The sequence below is a fragment of the Chlorocebus sabaeus genome, chromosome 11, assembly GCF_047675955.1.
Source record: "Chlorocebus sabaeus isolate Y175 chromosome 11, mChlSab1.0.hap1, whole genome shotgun sequence".
Lineage (NCBI taxonomy): Eukaryota > Metazoa > Chordata > Mammalia > Primates > Cercopithecidae > Chlorocebus > Chlorocebus sabaeus.
The window spans coordinates 125,117,231-125,143,666 of record NC_132914.1 but is presented as its reverse complement, the minus strand read 5'-3'; the positions used below and the strand labels follow the sequence as shown (position 1 = coordinate 125,143,666).

The 26,436-nt window shown below is 37.9% G+C and overlaps 1 long non-coding RNA gene across 1 annotated transcript in view; it reads right to left on the bottom strand.

The window, feature by feature from the left end:
• Window positions 1–12,408, bottom strand: part of LOC103239382 (uncharacterized) — a 38,289-nt gene extending 25,881 nt beyond the window's left edge. Inside the window, exon 1 of the long non-coding RNA XR_012094703.1 lies at window positions 12,136–12,408. This is a non-coding gene — a long non-coding RNA (uncharacterized lncRNA). The remainder of the gene's footprint in view (window positions 1–12,135) is intronic.
• Between the last annotated feature and the right edge of the window lie 14,028 nt (window positions 12,409–26,436).

Sequence of the window (26,436 nt, the reverse complement as noted above, 5' to 3'; positions counted from 1 at the left end):
TTTTGAGAAATGTCTGTTCATATCCTTTGCCCACTTTTTGATGGGGTTGTTTGTTTTTTTCTTGTAAATTTGTTTGAGTTCTTTGTAGGTTCTGGATATTAGCCCTTTGTCAGATGAGTAGAAACTACCATCAGAGTGAACAGGCAAGAACCAGCATCTAAACCTCATTGGCTTGCAGATAGGATCCATGCCTCAGTCTTTATGCTGTACAGCCCATCTGTGGGATTCCAAGTTCTAACGTGAGAATGGCTCAGGCTGGTGACTTTCTTAAGCAAAATGTTGGCAGTGGGATCCATGACAATATTTAGTTTTTATCATTAATTGTAAGAGTGCATGTTCAATGTCACTAGCTGAGGTCCTCAAGCTTGCACAGTGAGAGTTTCAATTAATCCACTAAAAAAGCTCTTTGTACCACAACTAATGCCTATTAATGTGTGATTACTATATAAGGCCCGGTGTTCTTTGTCTGAGACGATGTGAAACAGACCAAGAGCTGGGATGATTTAGACACAATCAGAGTGCATTACACAAGCTCATTTTCATGTTAATAGTAACAATAAAAGACTTCTCAGCCATACTTACACCCAGGCCTTCTCATATTTTAGAATAAAAGCAGGGTATAAAAGAAGTTGTCATATACAGCACATTTACTATTTTCCAGAGCTATCTGCAGCTTCCTGCAGTGCTGGCAGAATGGAAATAGCCCCCATAATTTAGGGATTTTTAAAATAAATGTGCAGTAAATTAGGTTGATTAATAGCTTTATTAGATTGTATGAGTCACAATTTTAGGGTTTAATAACAACATTCACATATTAAGAAATTGTTCTTTTCAAGGAACTGTTCTACCATATATATATATATATATATATATATATATGCCTTAACTACTTCCATCCCATAATAATCTTATCATGTAGGTCATATTTTCAGCCCCATTTCACAGACAAGGAAACTGAGGCACAAAGGTGTTATTTAGCTGGGATACAGATGTACCACTAGGAGGTGAGCATAGGTTTATGAGACAGACTTCAACATCCAGGCTCCTACCCTTTAGGCAAATCTCCCATCAGGGCTTCCACTCACTTTATAAGTGTCATTTTTTTTTTTTCAATTTGGCTGCGCAAAAGCTTCTGGACTCATAAGCCTGAAGGGTGAATTGAGCTGTGAGCTCTCTCAAATGCATAAGTGAAGTAACTCAGGAATGGAAAACCAAACATTGCATACTCTCACTTGTAAGTGGGAGTTAAGCTATGAGGATGCAAAGGCATAAGAATGACATAAGGACTTTGGGGACTCGGGGAATGTTGGGAGGTGGAGTGAGGGATACAAGACTACATACTGGGTGCAGTGTACACTGCACAGGTGACAGGTGCACCAAAATCTCAGAAATTACCACCGAAGAATTTACCAACGTAACCACAAGAAAAAAAAATCTATCAGTTTTTTAGTCATAAGAATCAGCCTCTGGTTGCAGTTTTGTTGCCTTTCTATAATTTGATATGCAATGTCATTTTTGTTAATTCCTAAATGGCTTGTAATTGAGACTTTAATTCCTACTTTAACCTGATGGTTATTTGCATGTTCGGACATTTATTTTCCTTATCATTTCTACTTATAGTTCATGAAAATTAGAGAATGCCTGACCTTTTAATAATTGAATTTTTTATTCTTTCTTTGAGATAAACACTATAATAAAGTTCTCTAAATATTAAAAAAAAAAAAATACAACACAGACATACTGTCCTGAGTGAGCATTCTCTGGCTCTCAGCATGCAGTGAACAGGCCAGAAGCACATTGGCCAGCAGATGTCAGGAGTTACTCATGGAAACCTAGGCTCTGGGCTCCGGACTGAATTCCCTGGGAGAGTAACAATAAACAGCCTGTCTGTGAAGCCACTTTCCTCAAGGCCAAGTTTCCCTCACATGACCCCAAGATGTGATCAGGTACTTGGAGTTCTGGAAACACAACTAAGTCAAACTGGATCAAAGACAGGGCCTACAGGGAGTGATGGAAATACTAAATAGCGGTTATACTTTTGTATCTTCCATGGCTTGCATCTGATGAGCCCGAAATGTCTCAGGGAGGATGGCTTATAAATGCTGGGTGAGACAAATGACTCTCATGCTTTGCTTTTATGAATTATAGTAAAAACAATGGGCTCTGTAGGACTCCAGTTCCTAGTTTTTCCTATTTGACCATTGTTCTGTTTCAATTACAAAAACGTTAATGATGATGGTGATATGTGTGATGATGCCAGTTACCATGTACTGAGTGCTTGCTAGGGGTTAATCACATGTTGAACAAATATGAGTAGTTTCTTATTTAATCCTATAGCAGTTCCTCATATATTTATTGTAAACAATTAAAAATACAGTGATATGGTTTGGCTCTGGGTTCTTACCTAAATGTCATCTCAAATTGTAATCCCCATGTGTCAAGGGAAGGAAGTGATTGCATCATGAGGATGGTTTCCCCCATGCTGTTCTCATGATAGTGGGTGAGTTCTCATGAGATCTGGTGGTTTTATAAATGGCAGTTTTTCTGCACTCACACATCTCTCTCCTGCCACCATGTGAAGAAAGTCCTTGCTTCCCTTTCACCTTCCGCCATGAGTGTAAGTTTCCTGAGGTCTCCCCAGCCATGTGGAACTGTGAGTCAATCAAGCCTCTTTCCTTCATAAATTACCCAGTCTCAGGTAGTATTTTTACAGCAGTGTGAAAACGGACTAATAGACATAGATTTAAAAACATAAAGCAGAATACATATAGAAGCATATAATCAATGTCACCCAAAATAACCACCTTTTGAGGCTAAACTATTTAGGTGCAAGCACATTGAGAATCATTCTATTTTGTCAATGACTTTAAACTTTTACGAAGTCTCTTTATCTCTAGTTGTACATTTTATCTTAAAGACTAATTTGTCAGATATTTTTCTGGTTCCAAAATCTTTCTTCGGTATGGCTTGCATGGTCTAATTTTTTCAGTCTTTCTCTGTCTCTGTTTTAAGTGAATCTCCTATAAATATAATTTTATTTTAATCCAAAGAGATGCTTATTTCTGTTTTAATTGTTAGATTCAGTCTCCTTACACGTAATGCAATTCTTAATATATTTGGGCTGTCAGCTTAATCTGCTTTTGTTTTTCTGTTTGTCTTGACTATTTTGTCTTTTCTTATTCCAAATTACAAAATGTTTATTTACATATTTTCCCTATGAATTAGGAAATTATAAATAATATTACTCTTTATAAGTGATTATCATAAAGATTGCAATATGGACAATTCATATATTAATGATTGCATTAATTGTGGCTTTTCTTCTTTTCCAGGAAAAGGCACAAATCTTAGAATTGTTTAATTTCATTTACGCACTTTTTGAATTAAATGCCATTTTGCCATGCATGTTAATTCTGTTTATGTGTGCATTACATTTCTCATGTGATAATTTGTATTTGTGTTATTGTTTTATGTGGTCATTATTCATTCTGCATATTCACCCTTTGTGATGATTTAATTCTGTCTTGGTTTTTTGTTATTGTTGTTTTGGGGGGTGTGTGTGTGTGCGTGCGTGTGCGTGTGTGTGTGCTTTGGCTAAGATTTGGGATTATTTCATTCTTCCTGAATAACAACCCTTGATATTTTCTTTAATGTGCGTCTTCTGGTAACAAAGACAGTATCTCTTTGTCTGAAAAGTCTGTTTCACTATCATTCTTAAAAGATATTTTTGCTGAGATACTTTCAATGATTTTGGTTGAGAAGTCACCTGTCAGTCTACACATTTTTTCCCTCTAATTGGAAAGATAACAATGAATTTTAAAGAGCTAGACTTTAGTTCTGGAGGGACATGGCCGAGAATCCTGGCTCTGTTATAACTAGTGACTGCCTCAAGCTTTTACATCTGTGAAATGGGTATAACAATATCTCCCTTGCTGTGATTTTGTAAAGATTGGAGATAAATTATAACTATTTTTTAGACATCTGGCCTAATGGGCACTTAAAATAATAACAATATTATTATAAATGTTAATTACTTGTTTATAAATCCTTCTTGTTCAGAAAAACAAACTTCTGTATAGCCCCTGCACATAACAGCAAATGGACCAAATTTGATACTGTAAAAATGATCAGATAGGATATTTTACAAATTATTCTTACTACCAAATTCTTTTCATTCAAGTCTTGCTAATCCCTTCTTCTTCAATCTTTATCTCTACCATGAAAGCTGTGCTCCTACTAATACATAAAGGGCAGAGTGTGGGCACCAGAGCACATGCAGGTTCACGTGAGCGTAGGAAGGTCACCAAGAAGGGGAAGTCCGCACACAACCTGATTTGGTTGCAAGACAAATTTTCTGTCAGAAACTCATTAATAGGCTGAGTGCGGTGGCTCACGCCTGTAATCCTAGCACTTTGGGAGGCTGAGGCGGGTGGATCATCTGAGGTAAGGAGTTCGAAACCAGCCTGGCCAACATGGTGAAACCCCATCTCTACTAAAACTACAAATATTAGCTGGGCATAGTGGCAGGTGCCTTTAGTCCCAGCTACTTGGGAGGCTGAGGCAGGAGAATTGCTTGAACCCGTGAGGCAGAGGTAGCAGTGAGCTGAGATCACGCCATTGCATTCCAGCCTGGGCAACAAGAGCGAAACTCTGTCTCAAAAACAAAAACAAAAAATAGGAAACTCATTAATGCTGGCTCAGAAGTTCTGACACCATTACCCTTGTTTTTATAGGTTCTTACAGTAGAGATAAGTTTGCAAAGGCCAGTGTTCGCGTATTTTTCTAACAATTAATTCCTTTCCTCATATCAGATGTGATCTCGATTGTTTCATAATGCCACACATTTTATTAGCTTTGTCTCTCATACAGCGGTTACTTATTTGTTTTTTAGAAAGGCTGAACAAAACTGAAGTTTAATTCCTTCCCACATGCCCTGCAAGAGAGTCACCAGTCTTACTGAAGCTGACAAGGAAGTTCAAGAATGAGGAGGAAAACTATCTCTGATCTTCTCCAAAGACGATAATTTATCTATGGCTGTCTCTTCTCTTGTCTTTACTTTTATTAAACACACACGCACAGCACATGCACACACACACACACACACACACATACACACACACTGTTTCTTTTGATCGATCATTCAAATGGTTTTGCCGTTTCCTTGGTTTGTTTGAAGATTCCATGTTGGTTTTACTGGCTCTTTCAATGGCTCCTGTGATTTCCTTTGAACTAATTTCTCTATTTCTAATTGCTTTCTTTACTCACTGTTACTCTTTTGTTTTATTTTCTAAAATTCTCACTTCCAGAACACATGTATGGTGATGTGTCTTCTACACATCGTTTCCCCGCCTGTGCCAGGATCTGTAGACCTTGTTTTCATTGTGGTTCAACTCTAAATGTTTCTCATTTGTATTATAATTTCCTGTTTTATATAAATCCCAAATCTATGAAGATTTGGTTTACTTTTAATATTTTTCTGATTTAAAAATGTGTTTTCAGCACTTTGGGAGGTTTGAGTTGGGGGGATCACTTGAGCCCAGGAGTTTGAGACCAGCTTGGGCAATATACCAAAACCCCATCTCTACAAAAAATACAGAATTAGCTGGGTGTGATGACATGGCCCTGTAATCCCAGCCACTTGGGAGGCTGAGGTGGGAGGATCACCTGAGCCCAGGAGGTGGAGGCTGCAATGAGCGAATGTTGTGCCACTGCACTCCAGCCTGGGTGACAGAGTGAGACCCTGTCTCAAAAACAAAAAACAAAAAACTAAAAACGTCTTCATAGAGGGGAACAACACACTCTGGCCTACTAAAGGGTGAAGGATGGGAGGAGGGAGGGAGTCGAGAAAAACAGCTAATGGCTGCTAGGCTTAATACCTGTGTGATTATAAAATAGGCTATGCAAAAAACCCCCATGATACAAGTTTACTTATATAATAAACCTGCACATGCACCCCTGAACTTAAAATAAAAGTTAGATAAATAAATAAATAAAAAGAATCTATATGGATGAAATCAACTGCTCAAAAAAGTGTTTCGTTTTATATTAATTGTTTAAAGATTTTTTATATCATTAGAAATATTTTGTGTTTAGAGGAAATGCATATTCTTTCATTTAAATAAGTCCTTTAGTTAAAATTTGCTCCTCTATTGCTTTTCCTACTCATTTATATCTGTTTGGCACATCAGCTTCCAGGTAAGGTATGATAAACCTTCTTACTCCTAAAATTATTTGTTGAATTCACCTAATATTTCTGACAATACATACAGCAACTTACATTTAAATTGTGTTCTTAGTTACTTCCAATTTTAGATTTCTCACAAACTCGTAGGTTGTTTCTTATGTCATTATTTAGTATTCTATTTGTATCCAGAACGTTTTTGCCTAGAATACTATTTCTCTGACATTTAATAAAACCTTACCAGGTTTTCCCTGGTTGGCATTTATTGTACATACTTTTTCCATTAGTTTTCTTGTATTCTGTCTATATCATTGTATTTTTTTCTTCAACTTTTATTCTAAGTTCTGGGGTACATGTGCAGGATGTGCAGGTTTGTTACATGGGTAAACGTGCGCTGTGGTGGTTTACTGCCCAGATCATCCCATCACCAAGATATTACGCCCAGCATCCATTAACTATTCTTCCTGATGCTCTCCCTCCTGCTACTCTCCCGCTCCAACAAGACCCGGTATGTGTTGTTATTCCTCATGTGTCTATGTGTTCTCATCTTTTCAGCTCCCACTTTTAAGTGAGAACATGCGGTGTTTGGTTTTCTGTTTCTGCATTAGTTTGCTGAGGATAATGGCTTCCAATTCCATCCATGTCCCTGAAAAGGACATATAATTTTATCTTTAAGTGACTTTTGTAGTATGCTTGATTTTTTAAAAATCTAAATATTAGGGCACTGTAACCTAATTTCAAATTATATGTACTTAACCACCATAAACAAAATATTCAATGCCAAATTGTTAGAATTGTATATTATTATTACTTGGAATTTTAGCGTCATTTGATTTTTAATATTTTTAAATTTAATCATCATTAAATTTATCATAATTTTTATTATTTTCACACACACACACACACACGCGCGCACACACACACACACATATATATGTATGACACAGTCTCGCTCTGTCGCCCAGGCTGGAGTGCAGTGGTACAGTCTCGGCTCACTGCAACCTCAGCATCTCGGATTCAAGCAATTGTCCTGCCTCATCTTCCCAAGTAGCTGGCACATGCCACCATGCCTGGCTAATTTTTTGTATTTTTAGTAGAGACAGGGTTTCACCACACTGGCCAGGCTGGTCTTGAACTCCTGACCTCGTGATCTGCCTGCCTCGGCCTCCCAAAGTGTTGGGATTAAGGCGTGAGCCACTGCGCCTGGCCACTATTTTGTATTTCTAAAGTTTGCTTGAATTTACTCACCAAGTGCTATCTAGACACGGGCTTAGAAAACTTCTGCTTGGGGTTTTGATGTAAATTCTTGAATCTGAAGGTGCATTTCACAAAAATGAACTTCAGATGATGCTTAGATTCAGCTCTTCAAATGCTGCTCCTCTTCATTCTTCTCTCGTCTTTTGGAACACCTGCCTATTTTATCCTTCATGTCTCTTAACTTCTGTAGAATATTTTTCAGGGCTTTGTCTCTCTGTGTTCTGGGCAAGTTCCTCAAATCTATGTTCCAGTTTGTTAGTTCTGTTTTCTCCTAAGTCCTTGCTCTTTGAAGAGGAAAAATACATCTCTAGGTCTGTCTATGTATACCCCGTACCTATATCCACCTGCACCTACTCCTGCATCTAAATGTGTATAGTCACACAGAAGTACATATATGTGTATACAGTCATTCCCCCTTATCTGCAGAAGATACAGTCCAAGACCCTCAGTGTATGCGTGAAACTGCAGATAGTATAAACCTTACATATATGATGTTTTTTCCTATCCATATATAACTATGATAAAGTTTAATTTATAAATTAAGAAGTTGGATATGGTGGTTTTTGTCTGTGATTCCAGTGCTTTGGGAGGCAGAGGCAAGAAGATTGCTTAAGGCAAGGAGTTCAAGACCAGCCTAGGCAACATAGTAGGACCCTATCTCTACAAAAGATTAAAATTGCAGAAGTATAAATTAAGCACAATAACAGACTAACAATAATAATTAATAGTAAAGTAGAACAATTATAACAACATACTGTAACACAAGTTTTATGAATGTGGTTTTTCTCTATCTTAAAATACCTTACTATTTTTGAACTTTGGTAATTAAAACAAGTGTTAGTTAAACCCCAAATAAGGGGGCACTACTGTGTACATATAGGAATAATTAAACAAGTTTAAAATAACATCATTACTAGCAATAATTGCAGTGGTTAACACGCAGCTCAGGACTCACACTGTCTGAGCCCTTCGATAAATGTCATAGTGGCATTATTATTATTTAAAATTTTCTAGGGCCAATTATGTGTCTTGCACACATTATGCAAGATACTCATTGACTTCCTTGCAAAACAATTCTGAGGGCAATGTCACTGTAGCACTTATTTTAGAAGGGAGAAAACTGAAGTGCAAAGGATCTGTAATTCAGCCCAGCTCACCCGGGCAGCAAAAGACAGGGCTGAAATGTGAACTGGGCACGGGCTGAAATGTGAACTGGGCACGGGCTGAAATGTGACCGAGCACGGGCAGAATGCACAGCCTGCCATGCCAGAGTCCTGCACCCCGTAGATCATCAGGGAAGCTGGCTTGACTAATGAAACAATGAATGAATCATTGCTAGTCACATCTGCCATTTCCTGGGAACCTGCAGTCAAGAACTTGCAGGACTCCAGGGGAGCCATGATACACTCACAATACTGATAGGCAGGTTGGATCATTCTGTCTTATGAAGATAAAAAAATGGAGGCCTTGGAGGGGTGGAAAGACCTTGGCCACAGCCAGGTATCAGTAGAAGCAGATTTTGGAGCCCAGATTTTCCTGAAGGAGGCAGAAGAGAGAAACCATTTCTGGGATTGTCACCCTTCTTGGCCACACCCCAACTGAGTTGCTTCTGGAATATATAGGAAGAGCAAGGCCTATGGAAATATAACTCTGGGGACGGGGGGCAGGCTGTGTCCACAGCAGCGACATCATGAGAGGGATGCACCAACAGCAACAGCACAGAACACAGGGGCGTGTGGAGGAGACAATCACCTGTGAGCAGACCTCAGTGGAATGTGCTCAAAACAGGCTTAGAGTGTTAAGCCATTTCTACGTTACTAAAAAGGAATATCTGAGACTGGCTAATTTATAACAAAAAGATGTTTATTTGCCTCACAGTTTTGCAGGCTGTACACAAAGCATAGTGCCCGTATTTGCTTCTGGTGAGGGCCTCAGGAAGCTTACAATCATGGTGGAAGGCTAAGGGGAGCCAGTGCATCACACGGGGAGGGTGGGAGCAACAGAGAGGAGCGAGACAGTGAGAGAGTGAGAGGAGACCAAGCTTTTTTCAACAATCAACTCTTCTGTGAACTCACTCATCTCCAGAGGAATGGCGCCAAGCTATTCATGAGGGATCTGCCGCCATGATTCAAACACCTCCCTCCAGACCCCACCTCCAACATTGGGGATCACATTTCAACATGAGACCTGGGGGGAAAATGTTCAAATTATAATTACCCAGGATGGCATAAGCTATGCCTTCCTTGCCAGGGTTCAGGTGTCAAAGAGGAAACAGGGAAAACACAGGCAGTGGTGTCCAATGGCTGCGTCTACAGCGTGTTTGTGCAGGGGGAAAGGACAAGGGTGAGCAGGAGGGACAAGATGTAGGGAAACAGATGCAGAACAACCCTTTCTCCCATCAGAACCTCTCTGGGAAAAAAATAATGTTTTGATCCTGAGATTCCCATTTCTGTGATGTGTGTGTGTGTGTGTGTGTGTGTGTGTGTGTGTGGTCTTCTCGCCTTTGGTTTCTCTTTGCAGAGGAAAACTGAAGTCTAATGGTGCAAACACACTGGGCTTTGCAGTTTTAAAGAATAATGATGTTGATGATTCTCTTGTTAGTCCAACATTACCTTCGTTCAGATTTCAAGTCATGAGGCGCTTATCCCAGGGGCCCAACCCAAACAAAAGAAAAGCTTCACAATTAAAGTCTTATTACGAGAAATCAAAACAGGCCAATGAGTTTTTTTTTTCTTTAGACCCTTGAAAGTGAAAGACTGACAATGCACTCTGAAACCGTGCTCTCTCTGCTTGCATAATTTTCAAAAGCATAGTCACCCCGTCTGCAATGATACTTAATCTGCAAACCGTTAAGTATGTATCTCATTTTGTTCCATAATAAGAAACCAAAGACATACTTAAAGTTGCTTGGAAATAAGGATAAGTACTTCAGGAGCCCTAAGTGGACAGAGATAAATAGAGTTGATATTTCTCACACTTCTTGCCAAAGAAGAATAAAGAATGCATAGCATATCAAAGACAACCATTGATATAGCAGTTCTTCAAGGGCTAAAAAGCATTACTTTAATCCATATAGAATGAGTCTTTTCTCTGTGTCAAGTGCTGTTTTAAGGTCTGAGATACAGAGAGGGCACAGTCTCGGTCCCCTTTAAGACTAGTGTCACACAGCAGACATGCACCCTCTACACAATGGGGGCCTAGCAGATGAGTATGTGTTTGATGGAACAGAGTATTTCTTTGTCATTGAATTGATGCCTGTATTAGCTCCTTTTGCTGCTGCAACAAATTACCACTAGCATAGTCTTACAACAGCACTCACGTATTATCCTCCAGTTCAGAAATCTAAAATGGGTCTTACTGGGTTTGCAGGTGAAGTGTCATTACAGACGGGGTGACTATGCTTTTGAAAATTATGCAAGCAGAGCGAGCACCGTTTCAGAGTGCATTGTCAGTCTGTTCGATTTCAAGAGTCTAAAGAAAAATCCTCAATGGCCTGTTCTGATTTCTCTTAATAAGACTTTATCTATGAAGCTTTTCTTTTGTCTAGGTTGGGCCCCTGGGACACGTGCCTCATGATTTGAAATCTGAACAAAGATAATTTTGGACTAGCAAGAGAATCATCAACATCATTATCCCTTGAAGGTATCTTCAAGGTTCAATTTCTTCTGAGGCTCTCAGGTATAATCCATCTCCTGACCATTTTCCTTTTCCGGAAGCTTCCAGTGTTCCTTTGCTCATGGCCACATCACTCCTATCTCTGCTGCCTTTATCACAGCTCCTTTCACTCTGACCCTCCTGCCTCCTTCTAATAGGACATGTGTGATTCCCATGGGTCCGCCAGAATAGTCCAGGACAAGCTCCCAGTCTCTCCATTAGCTTAACCCTTATCTCAGTCACATCTTCACAGTCTCTTTTGCCATGTAAGGTAGCCTATTCATAGGTTCCAAAGATTAGAAAGTCTTTGAAATGTTTGGAGAACAATTATTCTGCCTATGTATTTGGGACATCTTTGAGGGAATCAATTATTCTGCCTATCACAGTGATCAATATTTAAATACCAGAACATTTACCATTTATACTTTTGGTTAAAATATGGGCTTCAGTTAATAATAATAACTACAGCATACTAACAATATACCATACTAACATATAGTAATTATTGCTAATACTAATACCAATGTATAATACTATACATATGTATAATATATATTATTAATATATATTGTTATACATACTAATGTATAATTATTAGTAGCACTAATAGTAATGAATAATGTATATCACACATACTATGCATATGTATAACACTATACTAATGTATAATACTATACTAATATATAATAATTAATAATAATATACTATCCTAATGTAAGATGTCAATGATAGGGGCACTGGGTATCCCCATTGGATTTACAGGAACTTTGTACTATCTTTGCAGTAATTCTGTAAAGCCAAAATAAAAGTATTAAAAATGACATTACCTGCTGCCTTGAAAATGTGGGAAATCAATTAACAGTGGGGTATGCCAGCATGGAAACAGTTGACTGTATGAGTCTTTATTGGGACACACCCCTTTCCGTTAACTGAAGTCCCTAAAATGAACTGCTTCATTCATTGATGTCATTTCTCTGGTGGCTTATGGAATTTGAGATTGTGATTCTTGAATAAAGTAATTGAACAGACAATTATGTAATTACCTCTGTGCTCTGCACCATGGAGAAAGAGGTCCGTAAGTTCCCAGTGTGTCCTTGAAGGGGAATCTTGCCTCTTCTCAGGCTCAGGTCGGTCCCTCAGAGTCCCTCCAAGTCAAACGGAGAATCAATGACTGATGTGCAGGCAGGTGAAACTTCTTCTTCTCACTGTACTTTACAGATTATAGTAATTTCAAGCTCTATTAAATGAGGATGCATCTTTGCTGGTTGATGTCCCTATTTTTCTGGTTAAGTGCATTTGTTTCCAGGAGCTGATGTGCTAAGTGAATTTTTGCCTAAGATCTAGACAAGTCATCCCAGTTATTGTGTGGGAGGGAAGGGGAAAAGGAGGTGGGTTGTTAAAAGCTGGTGAAAAATATGCCTGTGGCTAAGAATAATGTAAATCCTGGTATTATAACTTTAAGCCAGGTGCTGAGCCATTACAGTATTCAATTGTTTTGATGCTTCAAGGCAAATGTTTCCAGGTCTGAAATTCTAGTCTACTTGACATTCAACAAATGATGTTGTGCTTTCATGGAAAGACGCCCATTTATGAAGGGAAGAATTCATGTCATTCAGCCTGTTCCCTGCCTGCCATCAGCGCCCCCATTAATACACCTGTTACTAATATAAGGTAGTCACATTTAATGTTTTATAAAGGAGAAAGGGTCTACAGCCTTCTGGGGACATATTGCGAGGTCAGGGAAGGCCACATCAGGAGAAAATTAACCTTTCTTCCTATTCTGTTTTGAACTAAGAATCTTGGAACTGTAACCAAATTCTGTCATTTTGCTTATATTTATTCTTGCACATAATTTCTTCTTAGCTAAGTTAACCTTGTCTCTTAACCTTCCTTGATGAAAATTAAGAAGCTAGGACAGAGGGTCTGATGATTGGAAAGTCGTATGTAATTTTCTAGGCTACATATAAAGTATCTGCCTTGTAATAATAACTATCATTCGCTAAACACCTTTCACGGGCAAGATACTGTACCACATACTTTTCGTCTAGTATGCCAGTGACTTCTCATCAAAATCCTTTGATGATATTAACCCTCATTTATCTTGTGAAGCAGTCAACAAACCACAGCCCTGAGGTCAGGTCTGACCCACGGCTTGTTTTTGTAAATGAAGATTCATTGTAACACGACTGTGCTCATTAATTTCTGTATGTTGCATGGCTATTTTCCCACGGAAAGAAAAGACTTCTGTAATTCAGTGGCTGCAGTTCTGTCCTGGTAGCCAGGAATGTTGCAAATATTTCAAAGTCTGACCTTTTACAGAAAAGAGCTTGCCAACTCCGATCTAGTACCATGTCTTAAGAAATACATGAAGACCAATTCATTTAATCCTCCCTCATAACTTGGCAAGCACATATTACTATTTTCCCAGTCTTGCAGATAAGAAAATGAAAGATACAAGGAGTTAACTTGCACAAAGTCAAAGAGCTTATAAATAGTAGAGACAGCAATCAAATCCAGCCGTCTACTCCATAGCTGGTTATCTTTATACCACAGAATGTGACAATCACCTGCACTCAACGGCACAATCTATTTTACTACTACCAAACTTCTTTATCAAATGTATGCGTTTATTCTTTCCAAAAGAGATCTAATGTGCATGCAAAACCATCACTCCATAGGAATTCAATAGATTTGGGCCTATATCAGCCTATAGACACATGCTTTGTAACACGAGGACATTACAACCTTAAAACTTCTGTTTCTGTCATTTTTATTCCTCTGAATAGTTTCTTTCCTAATTTGTTTCCCACACTTACTCATTTAATGAACTTTGAAATCAACTCACTAATACTCATGCTTGATGAGAATAGCACAGGCTCCCCCAGGCTCCAAAGAGTTACATTAGTCAGTTTCCTTTTAAAGACATATTTCCAATAATTTTATTCTAGAGGGTAGTAGGATGTGTTTCCAATAGAAGAAAGCTTCTGGCTATCTGGAAGTGTCACACGGGAGCTATGTGTTGTGGTACTTAAAAGCAGGGTTGGGGCTCAGCTGCTGGGGTTTGAATTCATGCTTCATTACTTAGTGACCCTGTGATTTAAGAAAGTTAGTTAATTTCTCTGAGCCTCATTTTCTTTGTCTGAAATGAGCACCGTCAAATGCTAGATAATGATGCCTGTTACATATTAAGAACCATGCATGAGCCCGCTAATACGTGTGGGAGAGAGAACTGTGCTTAAACATATTATTGCATCCCTTGACTCCATAAACTACAAGGATTATCAGTCTCCTCAGGGCACCTGAACATCGTAATTATGAACGTGTTTCTTAATTTGTAGATAAACATAAGACCTGCTTATGTTTGTAAGCGTGTTGTGTGTGTGGTGGTGAAATTTGTAGATAAACATAAGATCTGCTGCAGTCTATAGAGCTATTTGCTCCTACCTTTAATGGCCCAAACGGAGATGTTCTTGGAGGTCCCATGTCTGCTGTGTTTGTGTTATTTTCCAGAGTTTCCTCATTGCCCATTGTCATTTCATGTGTACTTTGCTCTGTTTCATTTTGTAACTTGCTATTTCTGATCCGCTGTGGGTTTATAAACCAGAAAACCAAACACAGAAGATTCATGTGCAGAACAAGTTGTTAGTTTTTCATGGATGAGCTTTCGAGTTTGCATGAGGTATTTTCATTTCGAATTTTCCTTCATTGTACTGGATAGTTGGGGGACCACAGGTTTCCTGGGCTGGTAAAGACATTTAGCACCCCCCAAAACCTAGGCAGCCAAAACAGAACACTGACTCGTTTGACCCTGAATCTCCAGGTGATGGAGAACATTCTTCACGCTTGCATCTTTTCACGGTAGCGCACTCAGGCTCCCCCAGAGTGTATGGGCCTGACACTGTCCAGGAAAACCCACGACTGCCAGCCCTCATCCCAGCCAGGGAAATTGTGCTGGATTCTTTGTGAACCAGCACATTTCATTTACGACACCCAGTGATTAATCTCACCACCTCACTATGAGTACCATCATTGCCAAATTACAGCATACTTGGAGTCCTAATTATATTCATTGATTCAATTTTAGTGTGACTGAGTTATTGACATGGATGTGAATTAACTTATTTGTCTGCAGCCAAAGGCCAGTAATAGAATTTGGAGAGAAATTATGTCTAGATAACACTCAGCATGGGTAAGAGTGCCTGATTTCAGAGACTTAACACAACAAGGAGAGGTTTCCCGGGGCTTGCCAGTGGGCAGAGGTTCTCTGGCATATTATCCTGAGCTATCGTCAGCCCCTTGGGTACATTAAAGATCAGGGTAGTAGAAAACTGCAAAAGAAGTAAGAAACAAAGCATTTGAATTTTTTGCATGGGTAGAACTACTTAGAATTCTAGGAAAGGAATCTATTTTATGTCAACAAAATCAAACAATTTCTTTATTCCTCAGGCCAAGGTTCCATATATTAAATATGACAAAATACAACTGGTTCAAACATCATACTAAGTGAAATACACCAATCACAAAAGACAAATATTGTATAATTCTTCTTATATGAGGTACCTATAATGGTCAAATCCATAGAGACAAAAAGAATGGTGCTTGCTGGGGTAAGGGGAGATAGGAATAGCATTTGGTTTTGCAAGATGAAAATAGTTCTGGAGAGCAATTACACAACAGTGTGAATGCACTGTACCAATGATTAAGAGAGTAAATTTTTGGCCGGGCACCGTGGCTCACTTCTGTAATCCCAGCACTTTTGGAGGCTGAGGCGGGCAGATCACGAGGTCAGGAGATCAAGACCATTCGGGCTAACATGGTGAAGTCTCATCTCTAATAAAAATATAAAAAATTCACTGGGCATGGTGGCAGGTGCCTGTAGTCCCAGCTACTTAGGAAACTGAGGCAGGAGAATGGCGTAAACCCAGGAGGTGGAGCATGCAGTGAGCCAAGATGGCGCCACTGCACTCCAGCCTGGGCGATAAAGAGAGACTCTGTCTCAAAAAAAAAAAAAAAGAGTAAACTTTTATGTTATGTATATTTTACCACAATTTAAGAAATCCCACAAAGTTTAGTGGCTTAAAAGACAAAACCAACCAACCAAACATGAAAACACTAACTGATTCAGACAATGAATCTGAAGTCACTAGATGCTTTTAGCAGGGATTGTTTCATGTAGAGAATTAAAGGTTGACACAACAAGGGAAGGACTGAGCAGGCAAAGTCAGAAAGGCTGATGGAAATCTTGCGAATTATGTTCACACCCAAGTGGCTGATGCCCAGGTGGAAGTCAGGAAACTGTGGCACTGCTTCATGCTCACCATCCACCAATGCCCACATGCATTTCTGCACCTGTCACTGGAGACCAATGTCTTCCCTGCTTTTTACCTTTTAAACCTCATGCACCTGACGTTCACTTGTAGACACAAATTAGAACTCTACTAGCAAGGCAGCCTAGATCATCTTTAGATAGAGTTTTAGAAGCACAGAGGTAACATTAAGGCTTAATAAAATATCAGGTACAATCTCCACTGGATTTTTTTTTTTTTTTTTTTTGAGACAGAGTTTCACTCTTGTCACCCAGGCTGGCATGCAATGGCTTGGTCTCAGTTCACTGCAACCTCTGCCTCCCGGGTTCAAGTGATACTCCTGCCTCAGCCTCCCTAGTAGCTGGGATTACATGCACTCACCAACGTGCCTGACTAGTTTTTGTATTTTTAGTAGAGACGGGGTTTCACCATGTTGGCCAGGTTGGTCTCGAACTCCCGACCTCAGGTGATCCGCCAGCCTCAGCCTCCCAAAGTATTGGGATTATAGGAGTAAGCCACCGCATCCGGCCTTCCACTGGAATATTAAGAAGTCAAAATTAAGAAGCAAACCCACGTTTTTTGAAATTACCACCGTATTTGGAGAAAATATAGCAGGTGAGGTAAGAGAGGAAGGAAAATGAGATGGAGACAGGCACTACACTGTGGACATTAAGCTTTGACCGTGTTCCACAGAGAACATCAAACTGGTAATACAAAGATGATTTTTAGGAAATAGAGCAGACTATGAAAAAATAGGAATTTATTTTAATGAGTATCGAAGATCATACAATTAGCACAGAAAACTGTGAAAACTGTGATTTCAGAGATGTTATTGATGATGGCTGCTAAATTTGGTAGTAATGAGTTCATGTGTCTTCCACAGACAACAACGTATTTTTATTCCAGGGCCCAGGAAGGAAACAAATAAGCTTCCTCTCCCACCAACAAAAGAAATAGAAGATTTCCAAAGTTTGGGGAACCACAACATTGGTGACTCACAGTTATTTGTGAACACTTTTCTATTGCATCTTGTTTGTTAACAGAAAAAGTGGCAAATAAATTGTGGACAAGTATTTTTTAACAGCTTTATTGAAGTATGATTAACATACAATAAGCTGTGCACATTGAAAGTGTGCAATTTCATAAGTTTTGCTATACGTATGCACCTGTGAAAAACTCCCTTCAGTCAAGACAATGAGCCCATCCATCTTCTCAGAAAGTTTTTTTTTCTTTTTTTGAGACGGAGTTTTTCTCTTGCCCAGGCTGGGGTGCAATGGCGGCTCACTGCAACCTCCGCCTCCTGGGTTCAAGCAATTCTGCCTCAGCCTCCCTAGCAGCTGAAATTACAGGCATGCACCACCATATCTGTCTAATTTTTGTATTTTTAGTAGAGACGGGTCAAAAAGATTTTTCACCTTGATTTGTAATCCCTCCCTCACACCCCTCCATACCACCCTCCTCAGACAACCCCCTCCTCTGCCTCCTGTGACTATAAATGGGGTTGCATTTATCTCAAACATCATTTAATGAAAGAATAGAATCTGTACTATTTTTTTGGTCTGGAATTTTTTTTTTTTTTTTTTTTTTTTTTTTTTTTTTTTTTTTGACAGGATCTTGCAGTGTTGCCTAGGCTGGAGTGAAGTGGTACAATCATAGCTCACTGCAATCTTGAACTCCTGGGCTCAAGTAATCCACCCACCTCAGCCTACTGAGTAGCTTGGACTGCAGGTGTGTGCCACCACAGCTGTCTAATTTTAATTTTTTTTTTTTTTTTTTTGTAGAGAGAGAGTCTCACTATGTTGCTGAGGCTGGTCTCAAACTCCTAGCCTCAAGCCATCCTCCTGCCTTGACTTCCCAAAGCACTGGGATTACAGGGGTGAACCACTGCACTCAGCTTGGATTCTTTTACTCAGCATGGCTATTTTACACTTCATCCATTTTGTAATATTTAATAATATTTTGTTTCTTTTTATTGTTGATTAGTATTTATTGTATGAACATACCACTCTCTGTGCATCCATTAACCTGTTAAGGGACACTTGGTTGGCTTCCAATTTGGGTCTATTCACAAATAAGGCTTCAGTGAAAATCCATGTGCCAGCTTCTACGGATATGTCTTTTCATTTATTTTGGGCGAATACCTAGGATGGCTGCATCATATGATAGGCATATGTTTAACTCAAAGAAATTGCCAAAGTACTTGTATTCCAAAGTCATTGTGGAGTATTTCTTTCACATTCCTGCCATTAGTCTTTTCATTTTTATATTTTTGAGATGGAGTCTCACTCTGTGGCCCAGGATGAAGTACAGTGGCATGATCTGGGCTCACTGCAACTTCCATCTCCTGGATTCAAGTGATTCTCCTGCCTCAACTTCCCGAGTAGCTGAGATTGCAGGTGCTCACCGCAATGCCCGGCTAATTTTTATATGTTTAGTAGAGACAGGGTTTCACCATGTTGACCAGGCTGGTCTCGAACTCCTGACATTAGGTGATCCGCCCGCCTGGGCCTCCCAAAGTGTTGGGATTACAGGCGTGAGCCACCGTTCCTGGCCCCATTCGTCTTTTTAACTTTAGCTATTTAAATAGATGTGTAGTAATCTCTCTCTGTGGTTCTAATTTTCATTTTTCTAACGGCTAATGGTGCAGAATACCTATTTGTGTGCCTGCTTTCCATATGTCTATGTTGGTGAAGCACCTGTTCAAATCTTCCTCCCATTTTTCACTCATGTCATTTTTTTCTTCTTGAATATTTAGAGTTCTTAATATTCTAGATACAAACTTCTTGTCAAATTTATGATTGCAAATGTTTTCACCCAGTCTGTGGCTTGCATTTTTATTCTCTTTAGTTGTGATTCATACAAAAAGCGTGTTATGATTTTGATTAGTACTAATTTTGTTCTTTTTTTTCAATATTGTTGTGGCTATGCTAGGTCTTTTGCCTTTCCATATAAATTTTAAAATCAGTTTGTCAATGTCTATTTAAAATGTCTTCATGGATTTTGATTGGGACTTCATTGAATCATAAATTGATTTGGGAAAAACCAACATGCTAACAATATTGAGAGTTCTCACCTATGAACATGATGTATCTCTTTCTTTACAATTTTCCCAGCAAAGTCTTACTGTTTTCAGTGTAGGTCTTTCCCATTTTTATTATTTATCCCTAAGTATTTTATATTTTTTATGCATTATACATGGAATTTCAATTTGGATGTCTGATTGTTCTTTGAAAGTGTGTAGTATCTTTGAATTTCAATGTGGATATCTGACTGTTCTTTGAAAGGATTTTTGTAGTTTGATTTTGCTGAATCTTGTGCTTGGACCTTACAAGCGTTCTAAGCAGTTCCAGTCGGTTTACGATACAGTTGATTGGATTTCCTACACGGACTTTTTCCACTCTCTATATGGTGTATAAAGAAAGGCGTTTTCCTAATCCCATTCCATCTGGGTGCCTTTTATTTCTTTTAATTGCTTTATTGCACTTTTTAGAACTTCCAGTACAGGCCGGGCACGGTGGCTTACACCTGTAATCCCAGCACTTTGGGAGGCCGAGGCAGGTAGATCACGAGGTCAGGAGATCGAGACCATCCTGGCTAACCCGGTGAAACCCCGTCTCCACTAAAAATACAAAAAATTAGCCGGGCGAGGTGGCGGGCACCTGTAGTTCGAGCTACTTGGGAGGCTGAGGCAGGAGAATGGCGTGAACCCGGGAGGCGGAGCTTGCAGTGAGCTGAGGTCCTGCCCCTGCACTCCAGCCTGGGCGACAGAGTGAGACCCCGTCTCAAAAAAAAAAAAAAAAAAAAGAACTTCCAGTACAATGTTGAATACAAGTGATCTAAGCAGGCATTTTTGTCTTGTTCTTGATTTCATGGGGAAAGCATTCAAACTTTACCAGTAAGAACGATGCCAACTGCTGGTTTTCAGTAGATGCCTCTTACAGGTTGCAATGATTTTCCTTGATGATTAGTTTGGTTAGAAGTTTATTTATTTATATTTTAATCAGGAATGAATGCTGAATTTTGCCAAATGCTTTTTAACATCTAGTGAGAGTATCTTATGACTTTGCATTTTAAGTTTGTTGCTATGAAGTAAAGAATTGATGAATATATAAATTTTAAAACAACTAGACAATCCTAAGATGAACAACACTGGATCTGGAGGTATTATGATTTTTTACACTGTTAGATTCAATTTGCTAAAATTTTGTTTAGAATTGTTATATTTATGTTCATGAAGGATATCGGTCCTTAGGTTTCTTTTCTTGTAAAGTTTTGTCTGGTTTTTGTATCCTGGCCATGTTGGCCTCATAGTTTCTTTTTTCAATGTTTTGAAGTAAATTTATAAAATTAGTGTTGTGTCTTTCTTAACTACTTGGTAGAATTCAACGGTGAAACCATCTGGAACTGGAATTTTCTTTAAAGAACTTTTCAAACGAATAATGCAAATTTCCTTATTAGATATACAGCTGTTTAAGATAGCTCTTCGTTCTTCACTTGAGCTTCAGTAGTTTTGTTTTTCAAGATTTTTTTCTATATATGTTTTCAAGTTTACTGCTACATAACTGTTCGTAATATTGTTATTAGCATTTTAGCGTCTTTAGAATGTGTCGTGATGCCATCTCTCTGCTCACTGGTATTATGAATTTGTGTGCCTTTTTTTTCTTGATCACTGTGAAAGGCATTTATCAATAGTTTTTATATCCTTTAAAAACAAGCTTTCAGATTAATTTCCCTCTTTTTTCCCTGTTTTCCATTTCATTGACATCTTCTCTGAGCTCTTTTAAAAAACATATTCTTTCTTCTGCCTACTTTGAGCTTTATCCATTTTTTCTGGTTGCTTAAGACGGAAGCTGAAGTCATTGAGGGGCTTTTCTTCTTTTCTGATACAGGTATTTAAACATCCCCTCCCAAATTCTGGGTCATTGACATCCTGCAGTCTTTGATATTGTGTTAAGATTTTCTTTAATTTCAAAATTCTTCCTAATTTTCCTTTTAATGTCTTCTTTGACCCATAGAAATCTAAAACTGCATATTTAATTTCTGAAAAATTTGAAAATTTTCCTGAAATCTGTTATTTATTACAATTTTAATTCCTGTGTGGTCACAACATGTATTTTGTATTACTGAAATGCTTTTATACTGACTGAAACTTGTTTTATTGCACAGGATGTGGTTTAACTTGGTGATTATTCAATGTGCAGTTGAAAAAACTGTATTCTGCTCTTCTTTGGTGGATTATTCTATGAAGGTCAATTAGGTCAGGTTCATTATTAGTATTGTTTAAGTATATGATATTCTCACAGATTTTTCCATTAGACCTATCAATTTTGGGGAGGAATGCTGAAATCTCTGATTATAATTGCAGGTTTGTCTACTTCTAGCAGTTCTATCAGCTTTTGCTTCATATATTTTCAAGTTCTGTTAATAGGAGTGTAAATATTGAAGATTATTATAGCCTTTCAATATATTGACTATTTTATCATTGTGAAATCAACTTTTTTATCTATGATGATATTCTTTGCTATAAAATTTACTTCATGAGATATTAATGCATCAATTTTACTTTTGCTTTGTTCAGTGTTAGCATGTTTTTTCCCCATTATTTTAATGTTAACCTATATGTTTATTTATACTAACGTGGGCTTCATAGTTGAGCTTTGCTTTTATATTAAAAAAAATCTGCCTTCTTAATTGGAGTATTTATACATTTACATGTAATATAGTTACTGATACATTTAGAATTAAATCTATCATCTTACTATTTATATTATAGTTTCCTCAAATGTTCTTTCTTCCTCTTCTTCTCCTGCCTTCTTTTGGATTAATTGAATATTTTATTATTCCATTTTACATTCTATGTTTGCTGATTAAATGTTTGTTTTGTTATTATGATTTATTCTTCAGAGTTTAAATTAAACAACTGTAACTTATCACAGTATAGTTTTTTTCAATAGATTTAAGGGGTATAAGTGCAGTTTTGTTACATAGATATATTTCACAGTGGTGAAGTGTGGACTTTTAGTGTAGCCATCACTTGAATAGTGTACATTATATCCATTAAGTAATTTCTCATCCCTCATTCCCCTCCCAGCCTCCCTTCCCTTTGGATTCTCTGGTATCCATTTTTCCACTCTGTATGTCCATGTGCACACATTTTTTAGCTCCCACCTGTAAGTGAGAACATGCTGTATTTGACTCTCCGTTTCTGAGTTATTTCATTTAATGTGATGATCTACAGTTATATCCATGGTGTGGCAAAGGCAATCACAGTATACTTTAAAGTGATTTATACTACTTTGCATAATTATAAGAAACTAAAATAGTGTACTTCTATTTCTTCTCCTAAACCTTTGGCAATTGTTGCCATGCTTTTACATAACACTCACATTACCCTGTTTTTGTATTTGTTTCAATAGTCAATTATCTTTTAAAGAGTTTTATAATAAGAAATGAGAAAAAAATCTTATGCACTTATTCATGCAATTATCATTTCTAGAATTGTTTATTTCTTTGTGGACATCCATATATCCTTATGAAATCATTTTATTTTTGCCTAAAGGAGTTCTATTAATATTCCTTGTAGTGTGGGTCTGTCGCTGATAAATTCTTTTATTGATCTTTTGTGTAAAAAAATCTTTATTTTGCCTTTACTTTAAAAATTTTTTTCTAGGGATAGACAATTGTCAAATAGATGAACCATTTCTTTTTTTTCAGTTTTTAAAGCATGCTATCCAACTCTCCTCTTGCTTAGCTTGTTTCTGACAAAAAATGGTTCTCATCATTATTTTGTTACTCTGTATCAAATACTTCTTTTCTCTGACTGCTCTTAAGATTTTATCCCTGGGTTTGGCGGATTTGATTATGACGTGCTTTTGTGTATTTTTCTTCATGCTTCTTGGGCTTTGGGTTGGGTTCATGGAGCCTGTTGGATCTCTAGTTTTGATAAAACTAGGTGAAAAAAAAATTAGTCACTATATCCTCAAATCTGTTTTTTTCTGTCACCCTCTCTTCATCTTCTCCTTTTGGAACTTCAGTTACTCAAATATTAGGTGACTGGGATTGTTTTGCTGCTCACTGATGCTCTTCTTATTTCTCTGTTTTCTCTTTTTTTTTCTTTGTTTCATTTTGGATAAAGTCATTCTACTGTTACAGTTCTGTGTTCACAGTTCTTATTCTGTGATGCTTAGTCTGTTGTTATGCCTACCCAGGGTATTTTCCATCTCCGACATTGTGGTTTTTATCTCTAGAAGTTTTAATTGGGAGACATAGGATTTTCTACATGTTAAAACATTTGTATCTATTCATCACATATGTAGATATGTATATTTCAACATATATGCATGTAAGTATATATAAATGCAGGTACATATACAGTTTTGGACTTACAATGTTTCAACTTAGGATTTATTTTTTAACTGAACTCTGGTGCAAAAGCAATATTTATGCAGTAGAAGTCATACTTTGAATACTCATACAACAATACAGTTTTCCACTTTCAGTGTGGTATTCAATACATTACATGAGATATTGAACACTATATTATAAAATAGGCTTTGTGTGAGATAACCTTGCCCAGATGAAGGCTAAAGTAAGTGTTTTGAGTATGTATGAAGTAGACTAAGCTAAGCTATGATGTTCCATAGGCTGGGTGTATTAAATGCATTTTTTCTTATGACTCTTGTTGAGTTTATCTGGACACAACTCTGTTGTAAGTTGAGGAGCATTTCTGTCTGTATGTGTGTGAGCCTGTCAGTGTTTATGTGGGGGAGAGAGGAAAAGAAAGGGGATAGCCTTCTTTATGTCTTGGAACACATGAAATGCAGTTATAATAACCTCATTCGTGTATTTTTCTAATAATTCTAACGTCTGTGTCAGTTCTCTTTTGTTTGTTTCTGACTGATTGGTTTTCTTCCTTATCATGAGGCATATCTGTGTGCTTATTTCCATGCCTTAACACATTTGGATCAGATGCGAGACACTACAGTTTACCTAGTTGGGTGAGGTTATTTTTGATTTTTGGCATTACTAGAAATAATCCTGGCTTTTGTTCTGGGATGCCATTATATTTTATGAAAATAGTTTGTCAGTTTTAGAACTTACTTTACAACGTTTTAGTTGCAACTTGAATAGTGGTCACTGTAGGTCTAATGATTCGCCCCTTCTTGAGTGGGATTCATTCCGCACTCTGTGTAGTACTTGAAGCATGAGGCTTTCCATTCTTGCTGGTGAGAACAACAGCTACACTTGGCCCTGAATATGGTTGCCACAAATTCTTTCAAGTATTTCTTTCCTCTGGCTTCAGGGGGTTCCTCACATTCCTCTGCTGACCGGAATTCTGTTTCATGTTAACTGAGGCTCCTCTGACGAATGTGGGCGTTCTTTCTCTCTCTCAGAGAGCACTGCTCTCTTCTTCAGTATGATGTCCTCTTGATTCTGGTCTGCTGGTCTCTCAGAGTCCTCAAATCAAAGAGCTTTCTTTTTCCCTGTACCACAGCAAGACTACACTCTTGAGGTCGTAAACTAGAAGCATTGTAATATCCATCTAGTTTGTCTTCCATTCCTCAGGGATTAGCGTCCCTTGTTGGCTAAGTTCAATGTCTTACAATCTGTTGTTTCAAATATTTTTACTTCTAGGCTTTTTTTTTTGGTCTGTTTCAGGTGGATGGGTAAAAACAGCTCTCGTTACCCCATATTGGTTGGAAATGGAAGTGTTCCTACTCTTTTTTAAAGTAAAATTTAAGTAAATAATTTTAAATGAAATTACATATACAGTTGATATAAAGAAAAAGGCACAAATCGTAGGTGTAGAACTCAGCAATTTTTTAAAGTTAACATGCTTGTATAACTAACATCAAAATTAAGAATTACTATACTACTGGCCCCCCAAAAAGACCCCTTTTCAACCCTGTAAGACACCGCCACACCCAGAATTAACTAACTGCTATGCTGACTTTCAGTGATCATTTGGATGTGTTTTTTTTTTTCTTTGTATGAAATGCTTGTTCCAGAATTTCCCAGCATTTCTATTGAATCTCATCTTTTAAAAAAATATATTTATAGTGTTTCTACAGCTTGCCTTTTCCTACCAGTGTTTTTATTCCAACAGTTATATTGAGGTATTATCAACAAACAAAAACTGGTATATTTTATGTGTGCAGCGTGATATTTTGATATACATGTGCATTGTGAAATGACCATAGTCAAGCTAATTATTGGTGTGTGTTTGTTAAGTAAGACTCTCCAATTTAATGTAGCTAAATTGATTTTTTCCTTGAAGTTTTTTACTTTCCATGAACTAATTAGAAAATATTCACCTGACCCAATGTCACAAAGAGATTCTCCTATCCTCCTTTCTAGAAGGATTATCATTTTATCTGTAACTTCTAGAAGTGCAGGCAATTTAGAGTTTTGTGTATAACTTTTAGATAAGTCTCAAGATTCATTTTTTGTCTGTATGAATATTCATTTGATCCAGCACCATACATCCAAAGAATGATTCTTTCCGCCACTGTACTATGGTGTCACTCTTGTCATAAATCAAGACAACCATTAACTGTAATTTTCATCTCCCCGAAACTATGAGACTGCTGAAAGCTATGTTTAGCTTTTCAGTCTTTTAATGACGTTTCTCTGCAGGTTCTTTGCTTCTTTCACTGTGAAAATAAGGCATTCTCAAATGCCTTGAGTTGAGAAGAGTCTCTGAGTTCATTTCTGTTTTTCCCATTTCTCTTAGACCTTAGCCTTTAAAGTTCAAGTTACCTTGATGACCATGAACTCCAATTTTTATTTCCTTGTCCTTGTGAGGCTGCTGAGAATGCTACCTGGCTTCTGTTTTATGCTAGGATTTCTGCTGAGATTCCCAGTCCCCCACCCCATCACACGGAAGCTGGTAACTGCCTAAATGGATAAAGGTTGTGAAAAACAGCAGCTGACACCAACCGGGCTCCTTTATACCGAGGTCTTTGTCACTCATGGCCTCCTCCCCTTAGGGCTCTCCAATGTCTTGAAAAAGGTAGCTTAGCCCAGGTGCGGTGGCTC